This window comes from Amblyomma americanum, chromosome 5 (assembly GCF_052857255.1).
Source record: "Amblyomma americanum isolate KBUSLIRL-KWMA chromosome 5, ASM5285725v1, whole genome shotgun sequence".
NCBI lineage: Eukaryota > Metazoa > Arthropoda > Arachnida > Ixodida > Ixodidae > Amblyomma > Amblyomma americanum.
Genome location: NC_135501.1, coordinates 78,576,290 through 78,591,585, shown reverse-complemented (window position 1 = coordinate 78,591,585; position 15,296 = coordinate 78,576,290).

The following is a 15,296-nucleotide window of genomic DNA, read 5'->3' as shown; positions in this document are numbered from 1 at the left end:
CGGAAATTTCGACCACCTGGGGCTCTTTAACTTGCACTGGGATGCCAGATTAATTTCGACCACGCAGGGTTCTTTAACGAGCGCTGACTTCGCGCAGCACAGTGGAAGTTCCAGGTTTCGGATACTGTTTGCAGTGTTTTGCACTTCTTGAAGCCGCTCTTATGATTTTTTTCTCCAATTTTTAATATCTCGAGTTCAAGTTTTTGATTTTGATGCTTTGCTGGCAGTGGAGTTTATTATGTCGACATACGCGGTAAAGTGATGCAGGTCACGCTGGTGCAAATTGGCACAGTCATGCGATTGACAGAGGCAATAGCTTTTAACCAATGCTTCAGTTGCAGGTCTATTATGTACTGTTAAAATTATTCTTATTGTTTGCTTTATTGTTTGCCTTTGTTCTTGAATGTATTCTCTTCGTTGTTTGATTGCCTTGTTATGTTTGGTAACAAGTTTTTCTCCGTAATTAAGGATTTCTTGACTTCTATGCATTCGCACTCATAATGTTTTGTGTTCACTTCATTGCTTGTTTTGCAGTCACTGTTGGCTGTAATGAGTTGTAGCATTCTGTTGTCGCATGAGGTTTCTTTGACCTAGTCAGCGGAGCTGGGAGGTTTTGTTCAGAAAACCATGCAGAAACGTCGCATTGCGCAAACCCGTTTTTGCAGACTCCATGCAAGGTTACAGCATTCTTGTTCGAGCTAGTATCTAGGTTGAAACGGATGCTGTGACCATTTCATGCAGTCCTTGGCGTGATTGATGTCGGGGCTGTTGCTTGAAGATGGAAATGTCTTCTTGCTCGTCATGCTGCCAAAAATATTCAAGGAGCACAATTCACTTGTTTGAGGAGCTGCTGCCTCGTTGCTTCACTTACACATGCTTAAAAATTGCCTCGATTTGCTGCAGCTGTAACGGCGTGATCGTAGAGCAGGGCAGGTGTGCTGTTTGTACATTATTCAACAGTAAAAATTGATACTGACCTGGCTGCTTACGTGCATTTTCTGATTGCTTCAGCAGGTGAACTGCTAATTCATCAAACTGTTCACTGACAATATGAGACACCTTTACTAAGCTCTTGTGCGGTTTGTTTTGACATGCCGTGCTAGGAGGTGTTGGTCTTTCTTCTAAAGAGCAGTACAGCTTTTTTAGCATACAGTGAGCTAATTGTTGTGAACACAAAGTTCTGTTTGAATGCACATCCGGAGGCTCCGCACAGTTATACCAGCAGGTGTAAAAATGTCACACTGCAATCCTGTTTGCCGCCTGATATGCGATAACTTGTCTTGCATGCAAGGGAACCAAAGGTTTGTACGTATGTCACACAGCGCCATGTGCTTAAAAGCATACATGCATGAAAACAAGGTGCAGTTATATGAGCTTGGCACTTGCAATATTTGCGCAAACATTCAGAGTAAATTCCATTTTCACCCAACCTGGGGCACCGTTTAATTAAGGACTCCCTCGCACTCTTCGAAGCTGTTCCAGCTTCATTAGTTTCTCAGCTTGCAGAATTTCAACCTTGAGCTGTTTTGTTTCCAGCTCCAGTGCCTTGACTTGCTCTTCAAACTTGTTTTTTTCGTGCTGCTAATGCTGTAGCTTGTACATTTCTTCATGGAATGCCTTCTTGCGTCCCAGTTCACCACGATTACGCTGGTGCAGTTCCTGCATCATCTGCAGGCGGACTGCATGCTCTTCGCGAAGGAGAGCAGCTCTGACTCCGTTCTCGTCAGTTAACGATCTCTCTAAAAGGGTCATCTGCCCTCTAGGAGCCCTACTGTCACCAGCGGCTACTGCTTCAGCAATTGTGCCGCTGGCATCTGCTCCAGAGGCGACTGAATTGCAAGCAGCATCGGGCTGCACGCTGGGCAACGACATGCTGTTGTCGTCTTCAGTTGCCTCCGGGGCTGCCGCAACTCTCCCACTTGTTCCAGCAGTGGTCACTGATGGTACTGAGTGCCCCCAACAGGACTGGTTGGCTCCCACTGGTCGTCTGCAATAAAGAAAAGACGAAATATATGGAAAAAAGTACATCAAAGATTATGAAACACTGTCCATCTCGTTTGTTAGCTCCACGTACAAACTACAATGTAATATTGCTTTTTGTCATTACTTCAGATGCCATTCCTACATCAAAAAGCAATTTAAAACTGCTGCGTTATTGTTTTACAGTGCCATTGTTGTAAGCACTATCGCAGCTGCCTGCAAAAGAATCACACTTTCCTATCTGAAAGGTGCTGTGTTGTAAAGAATGCGTGCACAAATGGTAACTGCTACTAAATAAAAGACACAATAAAAGCTGTAACAAACAACTTGGCTTCGCCTCTCTGCACTCTTCTATTTTTTTGTTATGATGCTGCCTGCATAATTATTGCTCCACAGTTTTCCTGCGTTCAAAAGCACTGCCCTCAGTGGTGCTATCTTCAAAAGTACAGAAGCGCCCAAGTTCATGCTACATATACAAGCTAAACAGCAGCCTACTATATTATAACAGGAAGGACACAGCCTGGACAGCAAATTTTAAAGACAAAACAGTTCAATTACTGTGCAGTAAGATCCGTGCATACGAAACTAAAGCATGCTTGAAAGAGCAACCGGGTTCTGGCTTTGAGCACTGCAAACATTGTGTCATGCAAGCATATCAAGGCATGGTACACACTTCAAGGAACTGCACACACACTAAAATTGTTTTAAAGCTGACAGTTGAGAAACTGATGCAAGAATGCCTAAACCAGAAGCAAACACAAGAACCTGCCATATGTAAGAATGCTGCTACGGGTGCAGTTAAGGCTGCAGCGTTGTCAACACATGCCAGGTACCACACCAGTCAAGCTTACTCCACACTGTCTGGCACAGAAAAACAACAGACCATTGACATGCACATATAGTGCCAAGGCAAACATGTCCTCGATGTACAGGCGTTGCTTGGAGCAGCCTTCCCTAGCAATGCCCACTGCTGAGCCTTTCTATATTTGAAGAAGCACTTGCAGCCCCATGCACAGCGCCGTTATGGAGGGTTGTTTTAAATTGTGTTCTATTATTTAATACCTGTGAGAGATTCAACTATTTCTGTCCCGCACAGCATCCTAGGATTATTCCAGTACATTACTGAAGCAAAACACCCTACCTGTGGAATCGAACAACGTGTCACCTCCACCTTCGATCACAGGCTGAAGGAGCCTCATGACGGGCAGTGTGCTGACGGGGGGCAGATCAGTTACCCTATCACTGTCGAATTCATTTTGTATCCTAGTAGCCATGTGCCCTGCCATTGCTCCCACCTGCTCGGTGAGAGCATCCTTAGCAGCGGGTGCTGGCCCTCCCCCTGAAAAAGAAAAGTGATTTAGCACACAGTGAAGCCAGCTTTTAAAAACAAAGTATTTCAGTCACAAAATATCCTCCACCTGTTTTCCTTCCTGATGTTTATTGAAAAGCAGCTTTCATAAACTGCTCCCATAAAAAAATTGTACGACACACAAACCTGCGTTTTCGTGCATACTCAAAAGGCTGGTTGCTCCCTGCGCATGACTCTGCTAGAACACTGTTCACACAAACAGCACGGGATGCTTGTACTGTCCTCGCCAAAAGCAACAAGGGCTATCCTTGCTACTTCTCATGTCATCAGGATACCCAGACGGGCAATGCTAAGGAGCACGCTCACGTCACGCAGGTCATCCTGGTAACTGGCAACCGCGGCGTCACCGCTTCGCCGCCAGCCAGCTTTTTCCGCTGTCACGGCAGCCTGGTTACTTCTGGCATTGACGGTTCATGCAGTCAAGACGGAGGGAGCAAAAAGCAAGCAGCACATTTCTCGGAAAGCGCGATTTCCATTTTATCTACGTTCCCTAGTGCTCTATTACAACGCATTCCAGCACTTGCCGTTTACGACCGGATTCACGCTCAGCGCGCTGAACTGTCACGCGTTAATTAACGAATACAGATGATGCAGGCGAAAAAAATATAAACACGGCTCAAATGCGCCAATCGCGTGCGATATAGTCCGCTTACCGGTCTTGTGGCGCTCCCTCTTTTGCTTGGCATCCTCCTCTTTCCACTTCTGGTTCATATTCGCTCAGCACTTCTTGAGCTAGAGGTGGTCGCGCCGCGTAACCCCGTGGTGCGAGTTGTACATCTTCGCAACCCCTTTCCGCACTTCATTTTTTTCGCCAAAGTAGCGACGTCAATTTTCTTGCATTCAAAAAACCTTGAATGTTCATTCGCCAGTTATGTCAGCAGCAACTTCTCGTCCACTGTGAATCGCGGGGCCGCCCTGCGTTTCGGTGACGCATTGTCCAGCGACGAAAAAGGCAAATGGGACGGCTGGGACACCTTTCGCGACCATGTGCGATAACACCAGCAACATGAAGAAAACGGTGTGGATAGAGTGGACGGCCTGTTTGGCTTGGCTGATCATATGTGATCTAAGTTGCCATCCGAAGACATTATTTGCGCCATGAGTGCCGAGAACTGATGGAAGCGCCCGTCGCAAGCATTTTTCTCCAAAACGCGGTCATTTTACTTATGTGTCCGCAAATATTCGTCGAATTATATACTTTTTTTGGCCTTTAACACGCATTCTGAAAATGAGTCAGTTGTTAATCGCGATCACAAACGCTGAATGTGCTCTTGCGTCGAAGCACGCCCTCGACTTGCGGAAGCAAGCCGGCGTGAACGTCTGTGAAACGCGCAGATCAACTTGGGCGTTTTGAAGTCAGTCGGCTACTACGCGCGGACTTCGCCAAAATATAGTGAAGTCGGAGCCATGTTAGATCTCTGCATTCGGTGGTTAAACTTCAGATGCTAGAGAGCTCCAAGAACATCACCGCGTAGACCATTTCCTGTGACTGACTGAGCGCATTCCTTCCCTCTACATACAGACATAAAGCAACTCCTACCATTTGGCACGCTCAAAACACCCGAGTCAGTGTAAACCCTTTCCTAGTTCACACTCATGAATTTAATCCCACAGTGCATTCATTTCCAGCAGACCCTCTGTGCATGAGCGAGCATGCACGATGTCCAAAGAAAGCATTAAAATATATTCGTTACCTTGACCGCAGTTCTTTTATAGCTGTTATGGCATTGGTAAACACAGAAGTAGGTCGAGCACCCATAAATATCCAAGTTAGTTTTCGCCGTCGGGCGAAACACCTCGCCGCTCGCCTCGCTGACTGCAAACTGAACCTGAGAGCTGCGTTACCGTGAACTAGAATACTGGGTAGTGTGCTCACTCCGCGGCGGCTCCAGGTGGGGAGGTGGCCCCGCGAATGTCGACAGGCTTGTGCTTCGCGTCATTGAAACGAGGTGGCGCCCCAGTAGACTTCACGGTAGGATTTGCCGTCGCTGGCAGTGCGCCGTGTGCATTTGTGGGCTCGTTGTTCTGCTGTGCGGTTTTGCGCTGGTGGTGAGTGCTTCTCGGGGACCATTTCACGTTTTTGTTCACGTATGGTTCCAGTGCTTGTTCAAGCTCCCGTCGACAGTGAAAGTGTTGTTTACACCAAGATCTACTAATAATCCATTTACGTCTGTGTGGTCATGTTTTGCCACGTGGTTGGACCGCTGTTATGCTTTTCTTTCACACACGGCATGAAAACAGGATATCTGGTGTTTGCTAGCTGGTTGCTGCACTAGGACTGACCGCTAATATGCCGGTCCGCCGCCAAAACTACTGTTACGCGCCTGGTTGAACGATCGGTTATGTGCATACCAAAGTGGCCCAAAGATAGCCCTGTTCGGAGTTCCCAAAGATGGCGCTCTAAAAAAGCAGTGGGAACGCAACCTCCGTCGGTCGGACAAGAGGCTAGATGAGAGCTGCGCTGTCTCTGAATTTCATTTCGAACCGCGTTTCATTCTACGGGACTATGTTCATATTGTGAATGGAGATGAAGTCCGCATTCCTCGTGGGAAACCAGCACTATCCCCTGATGCCGTACCAATGCTGTTGCCGAATCTGCCGGTCTACCTTTCAAAGAAGCTACCGAAAGAAAAGCAACAAAGAAGCAGGAGGATACCCGCTGATGCTGAATCTCATGGGCCTTCGAAAACAAAATTTTCAAGTCCGCCCGCTGTCTCTCTACCAGTACCGACAGAAGAGCAGGAACCGGCCTCAGACCACCAGAAGCAAACGGAAGATCAATCCTCGGAGTGCCCAAACTCAGAATATGATGACTCAGCATGCGTCTCCATTTATCAATCTATTGCCTGCGCATCAGAAGAATATGCTGGAAGCCTGAAGATGCCATCAAATTCTTGGGCAAAACACATGCTTCCGGACCATGATGGCTCAGTTTTCTACTGCACTTCAGTATTAAGTTCTAAAATGGAAGTTGTCTCCGAAAAAGTTGTGATATTTCTTCCTGGCCATTATGTCCACTCTTGCAATGTGTATGTAAGAGGCCTTTTGCTAGGGGAAAAAACCATTTCTTCAAAATTGGAAGCAGAAGGTGTCCTTGAGCATGTTGACGCACTTCAACTCTGTAGAGGAGCACTGAAGACCCAGGAATACAACAGCGCCTACCTCACTGAAAAGCTTAGCGGTCACCTGTCACATGTGATGACACATGCTTCAGCAATACCTGCTTAACAACAGTGACTGAACCAGGTACTCACACAGCTTTTGTTTTTCCAATTGAACATTTTTTTTCTGTAAGCGTGCGGCGGATATTTTGAGACCATTTATAAACAATTAAAAATAATGTATTCCTTTGCTCTTTACATGTAGACGATGCGTCTCCTGCAAATACTTCAGAAAAACTGTGCTGACACGCCGTTCTAGGGTTCAGCGGAAGATTGCCACGTCAGCTCGCTCATCTGCACAGAAGGTTAAGGCCCTGTCACGGAACAACAAGCGACTTGTGAGGCGTCTTCAGAGCGTGACTGCAGCCTTGGAAAAAGCGCAGGAACGTGCAGCATCTACAGGGGAGATTGTTTTCAATGAGAAAATCTCATTGCTACCCTCAAAGCAGCAAGAGGCCGTCCGTCAATGCTTTTCTGCTGCATGACTGAAACCGAAAGGCATGTCCTACAGCAGGAAATGGGTGCTTGAGTGCTTAATCATCAAAAAGAAAAGCCCACAGCCTTATAAGCACAGTAGAAAAAATGACATCCTCAGTCTCCCAAGCAAGTCTACTCTGAAACGGTACCTTGCCTTATACCGATCATCATTTGGCTTCAATGGGAACGTTCTGAAAAAGATCAAGGCAAAGGCTGCTGAAATTGACCCTTACAGGAGGCATGGCCACCTCATTATTGATGAGCTGAAGCTCTCTGAAAGCCTGACCGTGAAACGCGGTGGCTTTATCGAAGGCTTTGTAGACTTGGGCCCTTTCACCACACCCAACCAACCACGTCTGCCATCTGATCATGGGATGGTTGTCCTCTTTGTACCCTTTGTGGGCAAATGAAGCCAAATAATTTGCTACTTTGCGACTAGCGGCAATATGAAGGCAGAAATACTAACAAAGGTAGTCATAGAAGCTACTATTCTTGCTGAGAACAGTGGCCTTTTCGTTGACTTTATTACGTGTGATGGTGCGACGTGGAATGGCAAGATGTGGCGATTAATGGGTATTCAAGGAACTTCTGATTCTGTGAAATGTAAAGTTCATCATCCAGTGGAACCCTCAAGGAGCTTTTTTTTTATATCAGATTTTCCTCACTTATTGAAGTGCCTATGGAACTGCCCTCTGAAGAATGGATTTCACACTCCAGATGGACAAGTAAGCTTCACTCAACATGACCGTTCAGTTTCAGATAGTTGCTAGATACATTGGTGTCTAACTAGAATCCTTTTTCACAGGTGACTGTGGAGCATGTGAAGGAGGCATTCAGAATGGACTCTACCACTGTGACACTCAAGGCTATGCCTGGAATCACGCGAAGCCACATGGAGCCGAACAAATTTGAGAAGATGCGAGTTTCCTATGCGTTCCAGCTTTTTGGAATGAAAGTCCAGCAAGGTCTTCACCTGTACGAGACGGAATTGAAGAAAAAATATGGATGTATTGTTGGAACACAAGCATTTTTCAGGTGAGCAAAACTGTTTGCGAATTTCATTGAATTTGCCTTTTTTTATTTACATCAACAATAAAGGAGAGGTTGGAGCTGCCTAGCGGCTCTGGCTACTCCTTCTCAAGAATTCATTGCAACCACTTCGTCCCAAAATATACAGTTCAACATAACATGACAGAAACAGTACACAACATACAAAACAAAGTGCAAGCATCAGGAGAAGTAACACTAATGAGCGAACAAAACACAGTGAATGTAAGACAACTGCACACAATACAATATACATAAGATATATGAATAAACAGGACAGAAGAACGAAAATAAGCTTATTTGTGTACACACAGCAAAAGCAAATAACAAAGATATTGAAGCACTCATGCTCTGAGAGGTCAGAGCTCTGGCATTGACTCCAATTCTACTAAACTAGTACTGCCGAAGGATGCCGCTGTCCTCAAGGAATGATATCAAGGGAACAAGTGCTCGCTTTTGCGGTCCACATGTCGGCCACGTGCATAAGAGCTTTTGTAGACTTGTAGGTCTTTTTTCAAGAGCACTCGCGCGCCTTCTTCCTGATTCTGGTAAATATCTTTTATGCTCAATACTACTACAAAATAATACACTACTAGCAGCCCGCTACAAACCGGTGTACACCTGTAAAACTCTGTTCAGAAACTATCCAGACTAGTGTTACAACGAATGTTTTGTCATTGTGTCAAGTGCTGAGGGTCTCTTTATTTTGTGTGGTGCAGACGGGTCCACGAGCTCATAGAGGTCATGACTTCCCGGTTTCCACTAGAGGCTCTGCGGTCAGAATCAAGCGTCACAATGTTTTGAAGACATTTTTAGCATTCCTCGACGACTGGCAGGCACTTGTAAAAAGTGGTCGTGGTTTTCTTAGTGCCCCAACAGCCACTGGTCTTCGCGTGACTATTTCCAGCACACTTCAACTGTTAACATACCTGGCAGAAAAGCTAAAGTACAAATATATATGATGGCTGCAAAACTTAGCCAGGATCTTCTTGAGAATCAGTTTGGAATAATAAGGCAGTCTTCAGGATGTAACCAGCACCCTACACCAACCCAATTTTTAATTCTAGTTAATTGCCTTTCATTTTATGGGCTCATAAAATGTGTATCACAAGGCAACCATCCTGAGACAGGGCTAGATTCTCTGCTATATTATGAAGACGGAGATGATGGAGCATGCCCAGATGAGCAGCCTTCAAATACACTGTCAAGGCCCTCCGCACAAGAACATATTTCAACTTGTGTGCCTGCACATGGCCACAATGAGCACGTAGCTAGAAGTGACAGTAGTCTTGTTTTCTACGTAGCAGGGTATGTTGCACGGAAGTGTGTATTGAAGAGAAATTGCCAAACGTGCATAATGTTGCTTACAATGCAGTCTACCGATGATAACTTTTATCTTGCGAGGCTGACAAAGTACCGCACCACGGAGGACTGCTGTACCCATCGTCGCAGATTTATGGCTTTGTTTTGAAGCTAGAAAACCTCTTCACAGAATGCTTTAGCTGCAATGAATTACATTCCGAGAGCATTCTTGATGTGTTGGAAGTGGCCAAAAGTAGACTGCAGAAAGAAGTTGGTTGCCCCGCTCACGCAGAAGGCCTCTCTGAGGAAATAATCAGGTTTTATTCGGTAACTAGACTGCACTTCTATGTTAAAGGAGTTAATTAAAAAAAGCAGAAAAACGCAAACGGGCGAAGCACCTTAAACTGAGCCGTTGCTAACGCTGCTCTAAGTGCTAGAATAAGTTGGAGAAAATAATAGGCTAAATTGTTTGGTTTATGCGGGTTTAACGTCCCAAAGCGACTCAGATTATGAAGGACGCCGTAATGAAGGGCTCCGGAAATTTCGACCACTTGGGGTTCTTTAACATGCACTGATATTGCACAGTACACGGGCCTCTAGAATTTCGCCTCCATCGAATTCGACCGCCGCGGCCGGGTGCGAACCCGCGTCTTTCGGGTCAGTAGCAGAGCGCCATAACCACTGAGCCACCGCGGCCAGAGGCGAAATGAGCGGGTATAAATGTAAGCAGTGATGTCAAATCTGCCTCTTTTTTTTTCAAATAGCAGTGGCGGCTGCATGGCTGTCCAAATAAATGTGAAGTTACTGTTCTGTCCTATCTTCGTGTTCAGCGCAAAACGCCAGTTGTGAATAATGTATATAACCTCCCCCCCCTTGTACTTTGTCTCACTTACGTGTCTTCCTTCTACCTATCGCCTCCCTGCCCCTCTGTTTTCTGTGTGCTGCAGCTTGGCTCCTTGCGAATAAATATAATTGTCGCCGTCTACACTTTTCATTCCGCGTTTGTTCCTGGCATGAATCAAATGCCGCTACACCACATGCTACTACTATTGACTGAGTATAAATAGAAAAGCTGTATGACCCCTCGGCGTGCAGTGCATTATAACTACAGGGAAACATTGCAGGCACGAGTGACAATACGTGATCATCCCTGCGTACCAAACGTACTGATAATTGTTGCTCGTGTAACCCCTCATCAATGTCCTTTGTGGACCTTTGAGAAATAAATAAACATGTGCATATGCCAGAAATAAAGTTGCAATCAAGATCCGCTAAGCCATTTCGGCGACACCCACGTGAATGTTGCGATAATAATTCAATTCGTCGGCGCGGCTACTACGGCTACGACGACGCCGGCCGAATGCGCCGCTCGTTTCTACCAGTGAAGAAGCGTGCAGCGCCACCACGCGCCGCCGCTCCCTGTCCACCCCGGCGGGGTCACCCCGAAGCGGGGCCTGTGAGTACGCTACCCAGTATTCTAGCTGCGTTGGCTGCGTCAGCCTTTCCTCACGGCTGTTAACCAGGTGGCGCCACTCGCGCGCCCCAATCTGCACCGCATAGAGCGTATACACAATTTTAATTTCGATACCTGGGCGCCGCCATGTTTGTTTTACCCGAGCGCCGCCTCCGCCAACGTCATCATGGGCTGATAATCTGCATGCCGTGGGCTGCAGACGAAACAGCGTGTGGTTTCTAGCAGTGTCATCCGCCCGTTTTATTTCTGGCAAGCCTAAAAATGGTAAGTGGGGGTTGATCTCGTGTTAGTCTTCGTGTGTGCATTAGCGCCTGCAACAACCAGCGGAAGCAAGCGGCCATGCTTCGACGGAGCGAACGATCAGCATCGGTGAGTGCTTGCTCGCAGTTCACGCGTGTAGATTTTGTCGCTGGTTGCCTGTACTGCAAACGTTGCACCGTGTTGCATGTTGGAAAAACGAAAGCGAAATGTGCTGAAACTCAAGATCACGTAGATCAATCGAATATCTAGTTTTTCGTAGAGCACAGTTTCTAATTGACGCTTGCGCTGCCAGCTTGGATATGGCGAGTGCGACAATCTAGATGCAGAGCTTACGACAGAGTACTCTGTTCACAAATTGAACATTAGGGAGACAACAGCGAGCTCTGTGACCGAAACGAATCCACGTCTGATCATTGCAGTGTTTGTTTGCAGCGATACGCGCGATGAAATTGAAATTCGCTCCCTCCTGCCGCTCGCGTAGGGCTGTTCATACTACGAGCGTTACAGGCCAGTTCACTGAAAGCAACACGCATTCTTGCCTACTCTGCCCCCGCAAGTACTCACTGGCCCACAAACACCAGAAAATGTGTAATTACACGGACTCAAAGGTTGGTACGCTAATGGAACGCTAATACCGCTTGTTGACAGGCCGAATAGCCGCACCTGTGTTCAGAATTCCAATCTCAGTCGGGTGGGAGCACTGCTCAAGTCATTGCGTTTGTCTTATTGCTGGCACGGTCATGCAAGTGGATTTTCTTACTGTGCATTCGATGTGATTTCCCGCAAACGCTGTATGTTCTTTCTTCTTACGTAGCCGTGGCTGCATTTTTGAATGCTCATTTTGTAGTTGTGTAAAAGTTCGTGTCGGCGCCATCAATCATTGCCTTGTGCAAATGAAGTTAGTATTTTTGTACTAACAGCATGTTTTTTTCACGTGCCGATGCCCACACGCTCCCGATATTGTGAACATGTGGGGTGCCGAAACGAAGTTGTGGCCACATTTGCGGAGTCCTCACATCATGTACTAATGAATTAAAACAGGTTTACTAAGACCACCCAAAAGCTTGATCTCTTAAAATTATGTACAGGGTATAGTTTGGCAAACCAAGCGCCGGGCTTCGTTCTGCGCCCGATATTAAGCACGGGCAATGGGTTTGCTTCTGTCTGCTTTCATTCATAAAATGCGCTGATGCGTAAGCTTGATGTTGGCGCAAGTATATTCTGTTCGCCAACTACGTCCACTACCAATGCAACTTGGGCAGGCGGGAAAGCGGTGAAGAAACAGACATTGCAGACACGCTCAGACCTTCCCATAACCAGGTACGCGTGCATACTTGCGGCTTTTTTTTTTACTTCCGTTGGCTTTCCGTGAAACAATGCAGATTTTGTTGTATAGACGCAACCACGCACTTGACCGGTGGCTAACCGGCAGAACGTTGCTCCCTGCGCCGGATTATCAGTCCAGGGGAGGATGACGACAGTGGGATGTCGCGCAGCGCACGTGTTTGAGAGTATTTCTATCTCGCCTGCCCGCTCCTCGCAAAATGGTGTATAGCCAAGAGAACTGTGTGACAAGAGCGGAACTTTTTGGAAATCTGGCATTGACTGACCGGTGCTGCGGTGTGTGTGTGATTGGGTGTCGGAGAAAAAAAAAGCAACTACCGTCTGTGGCCACGCGTCATGCTATGCAAAAAATAAAAGCAGTCGCCCTTGGGCAGATAGCGTGTTAAGGTGACCCCTCGCCCCGCTGTCTCAGCGGTGCAACTTTCTGATAATCTGGCATTGATTGAAAGTCCCTCCGGTGTGTGATTGAGTGTCGGAAAAAAAGGCAACGGCCGTGTATGGCCACGCGACGTGCTATGCAAAGAAATGTCAGCAGTCGCCCTTGGGCAGATAGTGTGTCAAGATGCCCCCTCGCAGCGCTGTGTCAGCGGTGCAATTTTCTGGAAATCTGGCATTGATTGACAGGTGCAGCGGTGTGTGTGATTGAGTGTCGAAGAAAAACAGAAGGCAACGACTGTCTATGGCCATGCGTCGTGCTATGCAATCGCAGCATGCAAAGCAAAGGCTTTCCTCTCTACACTTTAGTTGCCAAACTGTCTCGTGTGTGTGTGTGTGTGTGTGTGTGTGTGTGTGTGTGTGTGTGTGTGTGTGTGTGTGTGTGTGTGTGTGTGTGTGTGTGTGTGTGTGTGTGTGTGTGTGTGTGTGTGTGTGTGTGTGTGTGTGTGTGTGTGTGTGTGTGTGTGTGTGTGTGTGTGTGTGTGTGTGTGTGTGTGTGTGTGTGTGTGTGTGTGTGTGTGTGTGTGTGTGTGTGTGTGTGTGTGTGTGTGTGTGTGTGTGTGTGTGTGTGTGTGTGTGTGTGTGTGTGTGTGTGTGTGTGTGTGTGTGTGTGTGTGTGTGTGTGTGTGTGTGTGTGTGTGTGTGTGTGTGTGTGTGTGTGTGTGTGTGTGTGTGTGTGTGTGTGTGTGTGTGTGTGTGTGTGTGTGTGTGTGTGTGTGTGTGTGTGTGTGTGTGTGTGTGTGTGTGTGTGTGTGTGTGTGTGTGTGTGTGTGTGTGTGTGTGTGTGTGTGTGTGTGTGTGTGTGTGTGTGTGTGTGTGTGTGTGTGTGTGTGTGTGTGTGTGTGTGTGTGTGTGTGTGTGTGTGTGTGTGTGTGTGTGTGTAATTTCTGCACATCAGAAACGGCTCAAAAGCAGCCCGTGCATTGTCACATCGGCTAACCAGAAACGCCTGTCATAAGCTTAAATCCAAGCTATAGCACGAAGGTCTTAAGAAACGCTGCCTATCTATAGATACACTGTCTATCTATAGACACACTGCCTATCTATAGACGCGCTGCATATCTATAGACGCGCTGCATATCTATAGCATTACAAATGTTAAAATGTGCTACGGACACTTTCAAAGAACCCTGAAAGTCAGCTTATCTGCATAGCGCAAACTCCTCCATGGCGGCCAAACTGGTTTGGGAGGCAGAATTGGAAACGTGTATTGTCAGATTAAGCGGGAACCCTTTCCTGCATACTTCAATACTTCGTTGATGTCAGGGTAATGGGATTATGAACTTGGTTAATGCGGCGAGTTGGGCGTGTTGGTACATAGTTTTCTGGAAAAGCAGCGCTGAACAGACGAGGCAGACTTGAACAGACTTGCAAGGCAGTGACCTGCCTGTCTGTCCAATATAACATTTACCGCATGCGACAGGGAAATGATAAATTGCACCTTCGTCGCAATCTGCGTATCTTGTCTGGTGGTTTACTGCGCACCTCATCCTTCGCTCTTCGTTGTTAACTTGGCGGCACATCTTGTATGCTTTCTTGGGTGCAGAGCAAACCACCTTGACAGCTTGTTTTGCGGCGATCTTTTTGAGGTTGTGAGTAAAGCCGTGGACGTAGGGTACAACAACGATGTTCTTGCTGGTCCACGTTTCCTCCCCGTCGGGGTTGCAGATTCCTTGCGAGGCAAGCGGTGAAGCAGCGCCTCGCTTACCGTGATCAGCATTTCTTGGGGGCAACCAGCTGCCCTTAATCTAGTGATCTGCTTCGAAAAGCTGGGGCCCATTTGGTGCGGGCATGATTTCTCAAGCGCTGACCTCAGTGCCCCTTTCGCAATTGCCCTCTTGACGGTCTTAGAATGAGCTGACTCATGGGGAAGGAAACCTTTGTTGCTGCGAGGTTCATAGCGCCAGCACGCATGTCCTTCTTCGAGCAGAAAACCGGAGATCCAAAAACCTAATTTGGTTCCCCTCGGGGAGTTCATGGGTGAAAGTGAATTCGGGCATTCTTTCTTGAAATAACGTTAGCATTCGTCCTACAAAGTTGCACTCGGCGGCTTCATGAGCACTTATTGAGCAAGAGATTAGAAAGTCGTCCACGTACCGAAAGATTGTGGTCCCCGGATAGCCGCGTACGATGCTGTCGATTTTCCTATCACAAGATGCAAGGTAGAGTTCGGAAAATTATGGTGCCACTTTCGATCCAATGCAGATACCGCTCTTCTGTACGTAGTGTTTTTGATTGTGGGCTACAACTGTCGAATCAAGGTGCACCGTCAACAGTTCAAGGAAGGTGTCCGTTGAAATTCCGGCTGAATTTTGAAAGGAAACAGCACCGTCTTCTTCGATGGTGGATCGCAAAACCGACATGAGTTCCCGATGAGGAATGGCATAGTACATTTCTTGGATGCCGATGGAAAAGCTGTACGATATCTGACTGCTTTTTCTTTAAG